This window comes from Protopterus annectens, chromosome 10.part0, assembly GCF_019279795.1.
Source record: "Protopterus annectens isolate FY-2018-M chromosome 10.part0, PAN1.0, whole genome shotgun sequence".
NCBI lineage: Eukaryota > Metazoa > Chordata > Ceratodontiformes > Protopteridae > Protopterus > Protopterus annectens.
The window spans coordinates 402,747,081-402,759,175 of record NC_056744.1 but is presented as its reverse complement, the minus strand read 5'-3'; the positions used below and the strand labels follow the sequence as shown (position 1 = coordinate 402,759,175).

Below are 12,095 nucleotides of genomic sequence, written 5' to 3'. Positions count from 1 at the left end.
TATATCCTTGAATTTCTGAGTCCCTTATTTTCTTTGCCAATGGTTCTAAATATAATGCAAATTACAAAGGGAAAGAAGACATCCCTGTCTGGGTCCTCTGTTCAGACACAACTTATCAGACAGAAACCCTCCTACTTTGATTTTTGCCTCTGATCTCCGATGTATCATTCTAATTAACCTTATTATGGTATCAGGAAGTACAAATGCTTCCATTACCCTACTCAAAATTTCAGCTTACTCTGTCATATGCTTAAAGTGCACTAAGGCCTACCAGTAACAGCTGTATTTTCTTATATTCTGCTTCCCTCTAGATGAGCATTGGTCTATTAATGTTGTAAACTGTTAGCCTTCCCTCCACAAAATCACACTGCCCCATATCTTTCAAACCCGGCATCATGTTTGCCATTCTTTTTGTCATTATAACACTTCATAATCACAGTTTAGAAATGAAATGGGCCTATATGAAGTTGAATCTGATAGGTCTTTACCATCTTTAGGTATTACAGCCACCACAGCTTATTTTTCACAAATTACATATATAAAGGAGAGTCCAGTCAGCATAAATGAAACAAAATGGGGTAAATACCTACATGAAAAAAGGACCATTTTAAAAAGGGGAAATGTGTAGAACATCCAAGCCTAATTTGGGGCATATATATATATATATATATATATATATATATATATATATATATATATATATATATATATATATATATATATATATACATACATACATATATATTTAGACAGGATGGAGTCGTTTATCAAATTAAAGGAAGAGAATTTTGTAGCAGATGTTTTTACAATATTTGACTAACACAAAACAGTACTTTTGCTAAGACAGAAATTTAACAGTTCACAGATAAAACATTATGATTTCTCTGTTATGGTTGTTAATGCTAGAAGTATTAGTAATAAATTGTTTTTATTGCAAAATTTGCTACATTCACATAAGACTGATGTTATTGTTTGACATCTTGGCTGCACCTGCAAATGGCCTACTATGATCAGCTAATTACTTTCGTAAACAAACTAAATAACTGTCAAATATCAACAAAACGTCATGGAAGTGATCATAAATAAATACATTTCTCAGGCAGTTATGCTTGACTAATTTTGATTTACTGAAATTTAAGTAGGTGGAATGACAGGTTTTATTCAATAAGGTTCTTTTAATAATCAAAATATAAGAGAAGTGTCCATTTATTTTAACATTTTAGGAATTTTCTGATCACATAATGTTATGCCTTGCAGAAAGAGATAATTTGTCTCTGTGATCTGCTCCATATATGTAGGTGGAATCCTGCAGGTGCCCCTCTTTGTTTTACTTTCTTCCCCCAGACATCCCATACCTTCTGCATGAGTTTATTATTCTAAGTTCTACCACCCATTTCATGAACCAGTTCAACACATCCACAGCTCTTTCAAAAACTAATGTTTCTTTAGGTCATAACTGAAAGTAGTTTCCTCTGTCTTTTGCTAATGATACATTTTGTTCTCTGCCATTCTTCTGGGTTTCAGATCCTTCCTAGCCTCTTTTTTATGCCCTTATATACCCACATCATGTCTACTCTGCTGCACCTGTTTTCTTTAAGCATCATGTCTAAACATGAGAAATGATCTTTGATTTTTGCATATAAAAGTGTTCTCATGCACCTTTATACAGTCAAACTTTTTTTCATGCAAAAAAAACTGTCACTCCAATTTACAAATAAAATTACTTTAAAAATTGTTTCAGAATGCAAAAGTCTATTATGCTGGATTAGGGTGGGTAAGTAATTGTGTATTAAGTTATGTAATTCCCAAATTGTTAAATTAACAGTTTGTCAAAAAACTAATGCCATAAACATAGCTGTGCAAGTTTAGATTTCCACATTATGAGGTTTTAAAGTAATTTTATTTGTAAACTGTAGTGAAATGACCTTTGATTTTTTCATAAAAAGTGACTGCATGCATAAAGATGCATGCAAATACTTTTTTATGCAAAAACAAAGGTGGTGTTGCCCCTTTAGACATGACCTTTACAAATAGTGTAATTCCATAACAGAAGGAAGTCAAAGATAAATAACTGGGGGGTGGGGAACGGTTCACATTTACCAGAGTTATGAATTTTCATTTCATTTTTTTGAATATTACGTCCAGGTGTAGGATATTTTTTTAGTGTTCTAACCTTATACCTGCAATATATATATATATATATATATATATATATATATATATATATATACACACACACACACACACACACACACACACACACACACACACACACACACACACACACACACACATTACTTTTTCAGAACACCTCATGTCTTTTTTACGTAAATTCATTTTTCTTTTCTGACACCACTTGTAATACCATAGTTGAGCACTGCTTGGGAACAGTCACAGATTCCATTATGACTAATGTTTGCTTCCTGGTATGAGGAGAATTAGTCATGGAGGAGCTAAGTGGCCTAAGTCCTGTACTTCTATTTTTGTGAACACTTCATTGAAGTATCTATGGAAGCTGAGCCTCTAGTAATGGCTGGTAGTGCAGATTAGCAACCTTTCTGATTACCTTTTGCTTACATTTTAGTTCTCTTCCTATCATTTCACTGTGTCTGTCAAATATCCAGCCCTATACTCATACACAAGAAGTGCAGTTATAGCTTTCCAAAATGGCTGCATACTGATCTCCAACATGAAAAAAAGAAACTGAAAGACAAGGGCCAGGAACTCTGTCACTTTTAATAAATTCAGTTACTGGCTAGTGAATACACTGCCTGGATGCCAGGACAGAAGAAACTAAGGGATAATGAAAGAAAATCAAATAGAAAAGGTGAAGAGAAATCACTGACTGGGAAGAATCCTGCAGCTGTTCAGCAAAAACCTGTGCAAGCTCCAGCTTTGGTGCAAGACATGACTTCCAGTAGTATAGAGGAAAAAATTAAATCAAATGTGCTCAGAGATGATTAAAATAAATGAAATACTGAAGGAATATATCAACTCAAATAACAAAAGGATGGAAAATAGAAGAAGCTTTAAACAGATATTCGGATGAATTGATAAAACTGCAAAAATCAGAGGTCGAAATGAAAAAAAGGTTGGCTGAGTATGACACTGTTCAGGAAGAGATGTTTTTTAAAAATGGTAGAATTAGAAGACAGAGCAGGTAGGGAATATCTGTGATTTTCTGCTGTACCAGAGAAACTAGAAGGAACAGAGAGTATTAATTTTATAAAGGCACAAACCTGTTAAAAAGAGAGGAATTCAAGGGATGTCTGGTGGTAATTATTTGAGAGTTACTAGAAAAGATAGAATTTTTTTCAGAAGGGATAGGTAGTAAGTGGGATAATATGAAAATGGAGTAGAAAAATACAGCACAAATAAAAGAGAAAGATAAATAGTTAAAAGTTTAAAGTATTGTAGGATAATGAAAATCTCACAGAACTAGAAGAGAACCAACTGCAGAGTGCTAAAGAAAAAATAAGGGAGTATTTGGAAAATACTCATGAGTTTATAAAGACTGCAATTAAGCAACTATTTTTTAACTCCAGAGGACAAAAACTTTCAAAACAACAACTTAGGCAAAATAAAGTAGAAAAGGTTGTTACCAAACTTATGACAAGAAAAATACCCAGTGATCCTATCCTGGAACTAGAAATATTTCGGAAATTTTATGAACAGAGGAATGTGGAAACCGAAAAAGAGCATAAAATGAAAATATTTATGGAATACTTAAAAAAAAGTTATGTCTTACCATAACATTCCATCTGTGTTGTTGATTTTTACTAATCCTTGACTGTTGGGCTCAGTTCTGAGCCTCAGAACCGACTCGGCTGTTTATTTCAACTCATGCCTTCCAAAACTCTCAAGCTAGGTACTACCCATGATGCTCCTCTGAAATTACCTCAGATCGAGTTTGTCAAAAAAACAGATATTGTAATAAAAGAGATACCAAATCGGATTCCATATAATGAAGCCAGTCTTTTGGGAGATTCGGTACACTAAGAGTCTTGGGTAGGAGGAAGGGGGGGTGTCAAGGATTAGTGAAGATCGACAACACAAATGGAACATTATGGTAAGACATAACTTCTTTATCTGATGTTGTCAATCTTCACGTAATCCTTGACTATGGGACAGAGTCCCTAGCTACCTGAATCTTGGGAGGCCTCATGGAAGGATATTCCAGAGGATCACTGAACAATTTTAAACAATAGTGATATAATAGCAGTTATAGCAAAACGATTCACATATATGTTGGGTTACATGCATAAAGTTAAAGTTGCATTAAAAAGAAGCTAAGTAACAATTTTACACTGATATAGTTCAATAGGTCAACAATAAACAGTTTTTGTTTGTATAAAATTGTGCAAATGCATAGTAGACACATTGGAGAGAGAGGTGTAATGAGGTACTAAGTATGGTCCTTTTGAGGGTACATAAAGGAAAGGAAGACTAGGTAGGGTCATGGCAAGGGCAAGTTCTGGAATTGAGAAAATAAGCTTTTAGTTCATTTTTAAAGTGTGAGGTGTGGGAGATTGAACGTAAGTCAAGGGGAAGTTTGTTCCAAGCATGGACAAGGGAGTGTTTGTAGATTAGTTTGCCTACTGACCTTTTTGGGTGGTAGATATCAAGTAATTGTTGGTTAGAAGTACGGCAGGTCCAGGATGGGATGTAGATGGAGACTAAGGAAGATAGAGATGGGCAGAATTAGGGTTTATAAAGAATAGAGTGTAGCATATGAAATTGATAAGATAGCAGAAACTGGGGAAGTTCAAGCCATTGAAGAGAGTTTAAAGAAATGCAGTGGTGTGAGTTGTATGGGGAGTTAGTAATGAATCTGGCTATTTTATGGTAAGTCTGTTGCAGTTTGTTTAGAGTGGAGGCCTGGATATTGGTAAGAACTGGGGCGGCGTATAAGAGGGAGGAAAGGAGGAGTGCCTGGCCCAGGGTAAGTCTGGATTCAGGGGTTAGGAATTTTTTGTTCCGATATAGCAGACCTAGTTTCTGGGATTTTTTATACATTGGAGTATGTGTAGGCTGAACTTGAGTTTGTCATCGATAATGACCCCTAGGAGTTTTGTGTGGGTGTCAGGTTGGATGTTTGTATTGTTAGAAGATGTAATAAAAAGGAGGTTTTGTGATGAGAAAGAGAACGGGGAAGGAAAAGTAGGAGTTTGATCTTTTTGGGATTTAGGATCAATAGGTTGTGAGAGAGCCATGGTTCAGTGGATAGTAGGGCCTGTTGGGTCAGGGAGTGTAGTTCAGGAAAGTTATTTGAGATGGATATAAGTGTGGAGTCGTCGGCATACTGAATAAGGGAGGACTCTTTGCATGAGGTGTAAAGATCATTGATGAAGATGTTAAACAAAAGAGGTCCCAAGATGGAGCCTTGGGGAACACCAGTGGAGATGGGAAGGAAAGTTGAGGAGGATGAGAGCCATTTGACAGATTGTTCCCTGCCAGATAGGTAACTATTAAACCAGGCAAGTGTGGAGGGGGATAGGTGGAGATTTGCTAGTTTGGATAGTAGTAGAGGATGAGAGACAGTATCGAAGGCTTTGGAGAGATCTAGGAAGAGACAGGAAATGAGTTTATTGTTGTCTAGAGCCTCTGCAATGATATGAGTGAAGGAGAGGAGGGCAGTGGTGGTGCTGTGGTGAGGACGAAATCCATGCTGGGTAGGGGTAAGTAAGTGGTGTGTAAGGAGGTGACTGAGAAGCTGTGAGTGAATACATTTTTCTAATATCTTGGAGAGGGGGGCCAGAATGGCAATGGGTCGGTAGTTTGAGGGGTCAGTGGAGTTTCCACCTTTATGAAGAGGGACAGTGAAGAAAGATTTCCAAAGGGTGGTGACAGTTGATTCCAGAATAGATCGATTAATTATTATAGATACAGGACAGGCAACTGAGTCAGCAGCAAGTTTGAGGAATGTAGGAGATAGATTGTCAGTGGAACGAGAGCAAGGTTTTAGCTTGAGTAGTACAGATTTGATTTAAGTAATGGGAACTGGCTCAAAAGAAAACAAAGTTGTGTTAGTGGGACTTGGAGAGGTGGGTGTCGAACTAGAGTTTGGCTTAGAGGTTACCAGATTTTGGATGGAAGAGATAAAATGTTTATTCAGGAGGGTAGCTGTTTCCTGAGAGGAAGAGTTAGGGTATGGGGAGGGATTAGAGGGCTTTCCAGGATAGAGGATGTTGTTGAGAGTTGACCAAATTTTTGAGGATTGGATTTATTGTTAAGCTGAGCACAGCTATAGTATAACTTTTTGTCATTAGTTGCATGTTTTTTTTGCAAGGTTCCTCAGTTGTCTGTATTTTTGAAAAAAAGGTGGTTGTTTAGTTTTAGTCCAGGTTTTCCAAGCATGATCTCTTTGTTTCATAAGGGACCTAGTCTCTTTGGAGAGCCAGGGAGCATGGCTTGATTTTACTCTGATCTTCCTAGAAGGAGCTAAGGAGTTTAGAGTATTCATGGACATGCTAAGTGAAACTGCTTACAGCATTGTTTAGGGGGAGGTATTTTAGGATGGAACAATATATGTTGTGGAGAATGAAGTTAAATTGGGGTGAATTGAAAGTCGATAGTTTTCGACAGTCTTTGATAAGGTGGGGTTTAGGAATATGGGAGTAGTGTCTTAAGATGGTGGTAGGGAGATGATCACTGAGGGAGTTAAGTAAGTTGGTGGGATTGTGGTATTGGTGGGGGGAATTGGTAAGGATCCAGTCTATGATGGAGCTGGAAGTGGAATTTTTATGGAAGCAAGTGGGAGATGTTATAGGTTGGTGGAAGCCGTGTAGGTGGATACTGAGTTGGGGGGAGTCTGTGAGTTTGGACCAATCAATGTTGACATCACCAAGGATAAGTGTCTCATATGGTATGTTGTGGGAGAACCAGGATATGATGTTTTCAAGAATGTGCAGATTGTTACCAGGAGGAAGGTAGATAGAGGCAATTGCAAGTTTTTTGTGGGGATTCAGATGGCAGTTAAGGATGATGATTTCAGCTGGGAGGAAGTCAGGAATTGGGGAAGGGTATGGTGAGAGGTTAAGAATGTTTGAGTAGAGGGTGGCCACGCCACCACCTTTTTTTACAGGTTTATCAGATCTGAAGATATTATAACCTGGTGGGAGTATTTCACTATTTGAGATTTGTGGCTTGAGCCAGGTTTCAGATAGGGAGAGGATGCAAGGGGTATTGAAAGCTATCCATGAGTGCAGCTCAGTGACTTTATTTGCTAGACTCTGAATATTCAATGAGTAAATAGTTAAGTATTTGGATGGAGATGATTGTTGTGACTGAGGTTGGTGACTGTTAGAGGAGTATGATGGGGGCAGTGTAGAGGTAGTTTTGGGGAGAGAAGAGGGGCCAGGGTTGGGATGGATATCTCCAGAACAAAGTAGGTTTTTAGTGAGGAGAGAGTGTGTAGTAGATGCTAGATGGAGTTTGTATAGTTTTGACTTAGCTTTGTGGGAAGGTTTAAAACCTGTATTATGGATAGTTTATATAGACTTGAGGTAGAGGTAGTAAAGGGATTAGGGGAGATAGTAAAAGATGAAGTAGTTGGATATATGTTGTATGAGTCAGAAGTTGGTGAACATAGGAGTGGGTCAGAGAGATTGGAGTGGTAAGAGGTGGAGATAGAGAGAATAAGGAGTAGTGTAGAAGATATTAGAAAATAATACATGCTGGAATAAAATATGGTCAGATAGAGAAGGTAGAGAGACAGTGGTATAGAGGAAGTGGTGTTGACAAGATTGACAGATTAGTAAGGTGGTTGTGGCAATAGGCAGGAAGTGGAACTGTAGTGGCTAGTGGGACAGGAAGGGGATGGATAGTTAGGTATAAAGGTAATTGTAATGGGGTGGGTGGGAATGGGGGTAGTGTAGGGGAGCGAAGTGAGCCCGAGTGTAGCAAGGGCGAATGGAGCGGGGCTAGCACCCAGGTCAAGATGAAGTCACAGAAACAATCAGAAAAAGATAGCGAAAAACTATCACTAAATGCTGGCAATTTCTAGAAATAGTGATTTAGCTTGGGAACTAAAGTCAGATGACAAGACGTGATGTCATCCTGCTAGCTAACCCAGCAGCAATATTTGGGATATTAATTTAAGAACTCTCTGAGAGAGACTGAGCATTTTATATTTTGTCTTTGACCTGACAGCATCAGCTGGAAAACCCACTCACCACATCTGTCTTGCCTTGCAATGAGTAAGTAAGTCTAAGGTACAGTAATTTCTCTTAGATACAGTTAGGAATACAGTGAACTATAGCTTAGATGTTTTCTTTGTTTATGTGAGACTGTCCTGCAATGCTGTTTTAAACATTTCCTGTGATTCTGAACTCTGAAGTAAATGTGATTGATTACTGAGTATTTTCTTGTTCTTTTATTATTTATTATTAAATATATCTAAACCTTTCAATTGTGGCTGGTCTGTCTAGAGATATTTAAGCTCTTAGCATACTTGCATATTTGTTTGGTGACACTGTGCAAGCCACTCCTAAAAGCCTTGCTCTTGGTCAAACTACCATTTGTATTAATAGTAACATTACACAGTAAGACTGGACAGCCTTTGTTAAGGGCCTTAAAGTAGCTGATAAGGAGTGGATGATGGCAGTCAAAACTACCTCATAGTCTGGGTAGAAGGGGGCATAGCTAGTAAACCTGTGCCAGCCTTTCCCAGGTGTGTGTGTGTGTGTGTGTGTGTGTTTTGCAATTTACTGTGTGTGTACTTGTCATCCTCCAAGTGTGTACTTCCCCACACTGTTGCCAGTGGTGAGGATTAAGGCTCCTTGATTTCTGGGTCAGTGGTGGGGTGTCACAATGTTCTTCGGCCTCTTGGCTTTCTTTAGAAACTGAGATATCAGAGGAGTCAGAGGAAAGGCATACAAATGACTGGGGGCCAATCATGGAGAAGAGCATCTCTGGGTGACTCCCTCGGATGGGGGATTAGGGCAAAGTAACTGCTGCACTTGTTGTTCAGGGGGGACACAAATAGGTCACAGTAAGGTTGGTCCCAGTGCTGGAAAACATTTTCCACCATTGATGAATTGAGAGACCACTCGTGAGACATCAGGACAGATCTGCTCAGCTTGTCCATTACCATGCTGGAGCTCCCCGGAATGTCCGTTGCTGTTAGAAAGTGGTTGGAAGAAATTGCCCATTGTCAAACTCTGAAGGCTTCTCAAGAAAGCGGATAAGATTTGGTTCCCCCTTGTTTAATGATATACCAGACTACCGACATGTTGTCCATCTGAACTGCCACTGTTCCCAAGGGGAGGGCATGCTGAAATGCTTGCAACGCTAAGAGCACCACCCTCATCTCTAGAACACTGATGTGCAAACTGGCTTCTGTCTGGGACCAAGTATCTTGGGCTGTCCTTCCCAGATAATGCCCCCCACCCTATCTGGGAAGCATCCGTGGTCACTATGGCTTGGGGCTGTGGAAGGAGTAAAGTGATGGCCTGAAAGGATCTCATTGGACTGAATCCACCATAACAGGTCTTGTTTGCAATGAACGGTGATCAGGATGTGATAGGACATAGGTTGATTCATTAATGACCACTGGGTGGCTAGAAGCCATTGAAGAATCCACATGTGATACCTGGCGAAGGGAACTAAGGTAATAGACACCACCATGGACCCTAGAGCTTGCAGAATGAGCTTCGCTGAAACATTTCTGTTCTGGATAATGTGATTTGCTTGCATTCTGATTTTCTGTAGTCTTTCTAATGGGAGTGAAGCTATCCCCATCATGGTGTTCAATCACTCTCCACTAAATTCCAACTGCCGAGTGGGTTCTAGATGTGAATTTTCATAATTTACTGTGACGCCTAAGGTAGTACAAAGATGGAGGGTGCAATCTCTTGCCCTTAGGTGTTGATGCCTGGCGGTAGCACTGTGGAGCCAGTCATTGAGATAAGGAAAAACTCGATACGCTAGCAGTCTGAGATGAGCTGCTATCACTGCCATGCATTTGGTAAACACCCTGGGGGCTGTGGTGAGACCAAAGGGCAGTACTCTGAACTGATAATGACTGGCTCCCAGCTGGAAGCGCAGGAATCTTCTGGAGCTTTTGTCCATTTTTATGTGGCAATGTAAATCTTGAAGGTCTACTGAGCACATCCAGTTGTCTTTTTCTAAGAACGGTATGGACTGAATCGAGACCATCCGGAATTTGGTTTGTTGAACTGACTTGTTGAAGTGGCTAAGATCCAAGATGGGTCTCCATTCCCCTGTCTTTTTGGGCATGAAAAAGAATCTTGAGTAAAATCCGGATCCTTTCTGGTCTTGGGGGACTACTTGGATGCCTCTTTTGTTGAGCAGTTTTTGGATTTCTGAAACTGCTGCCTCCCTGTGACTAGGTGAAACATCTGGGAGTCTTTTTTGTATTTTTGTATTGGTTATAAGGGGAATGACATAACCTCTGGAAATGATCCGCTGCACCCATTTGTCTGAAGTCACTTGTAGCCAGGTGGATTTGGTGCAGGGAAAAACACCTCCCCCCAACTGCCTCCAGAGGAAGGTAATTGGGCCTCCATTCAGGAGCGCTGGTAGGAGTCACCAGAGAAGGAATCCCTGGACATCTGGTTCTGCTGGACACTTCTGATGCTGGAATGACGTCTTCCATTGTTACCTCCCTCTCTACCCCAGGGGGAGTCTTTGCCACATGAGTCCTGGAAAGGCCCTTGGGACTTTTTGAACCATAGCTTCCCACTTCTCTGATTCCTACAGTAGGACAACCGAGGAATGGAAAAGCATACACCCAAGGCAGAAAGAGTCTTCCCATCTTTCTCAATCTGGCTAGTGTGTCCTTCACTTTATGTCCAAATAGGGATGATCTGTCAAATGGGGCATTGACGAACAAAGATTTAAATGGCTCCGCAAAGTCACACAAGCACATCCAGGTCTGTCTTCTGATGGCTACGCCTGAACTCGCTGCTCTTGTCGTCTCTTCAGCTGCATGAGCAATAAGCCTCATAGATGAGTTGGTTATTGATTCAAGGGTGGTGATCTGAGAGGCAACTTTATATCAATCCCCTTCAGCTACTGCTCCTACAAGACTATCTGAAAGCTCTTTGATTATATCTCTTTGTAGTCTAGTGAAGTGCACCATATAATTCAAAGACCTGACAGTGAAGGTTGAGGAAGCGTAAACACACTTGCCAAATCTATCCATCATCTTAAACTTCTTGTTAGGAAGATGGATAGTAGGACTCTCTTCTGCAAGTTCCTATTTTGTGGCTGCCGCTATCACCATGGTGTCAGCTGGGATACCTTTGGCCCGATGCTGTTCATCCTTAGGAGCAGACAGAATTCTGTCAGGTCTCTTGGGAATTGGTTCAATGGAATCCGGAATCTTCTAGGCCCGTTGAGCGTTAAGTTTGATAAGGTCGTCAGAGGGTGGAGAGATCCAAGAAGTAGAGGGATGGGCATGAAAAGCCTCCAGATAAACTGATTCCTCCAAGGAAGGCTGAAGGGAGGGCCAGCCACCCCTCTGTTTTAGGATTTCAAGGATGTCCCTGAAGAAAACCTCTTAAGGGTGTGACTTAGGAGAACTTTCACCTTCATCAAAATCAGTGTCCTCTGTGAAAAAGTACTTCCTCTTGCACTTTTTCTTCACAAGTACTTCCTCTGTGGAATGGTCCAGGGAAGCATCCGAAGAGGAAACCACCAAAGTGGGTCATTCCTGAGGATTTTGTGCCCCCTGTCCCAGGGATGAGACTGGAGGGAGCTCCAATCAAGGTGACAGAGATAATGCTTGGCCCGACAGGGGTGGCAAGGACTGTGTGTCCACAATGAACTAGGCCTTCTCCATGATCTGGAAGGTCGGCCCCCCCGTAGAGAGATAGGAATCTGGAACTGAAATAGACTCCTTCTGAACCGTGGTCCCACCCCGCACTGAGGAAGCTACCTCCAAAGCAGAAGCCTGGGTTAAACGTACGAATGCCAAGACACCGAGCCCTGCCCCATGGAACTAACAATGAAGCTTCGAACCCAGGAGGTCTCTGGTTCTGATAAACCGGGAGAACTCAAGGCGATTCTCGGTTCTGGAGAAGTTCTAGCCAGTGTCAAGACAGCTGGAGCCAGGAGGGTTGGTGCCAGGG

General features: G+C 40.6%; 1 protein-coding gene across 1 annotated transcript in view; it reads right to left on the bottom strand.

Moving 5' to 3' along the window:
* The window catches only part of HMCN1 (hemicentin 1), a 5,606,893-nt gene that overhangs the window by 1,277,493 nt on the left and 4,317,305 nt on the right, over window positions 1-12,095 (bottom strand). The window lies entirely within an intron of this gene.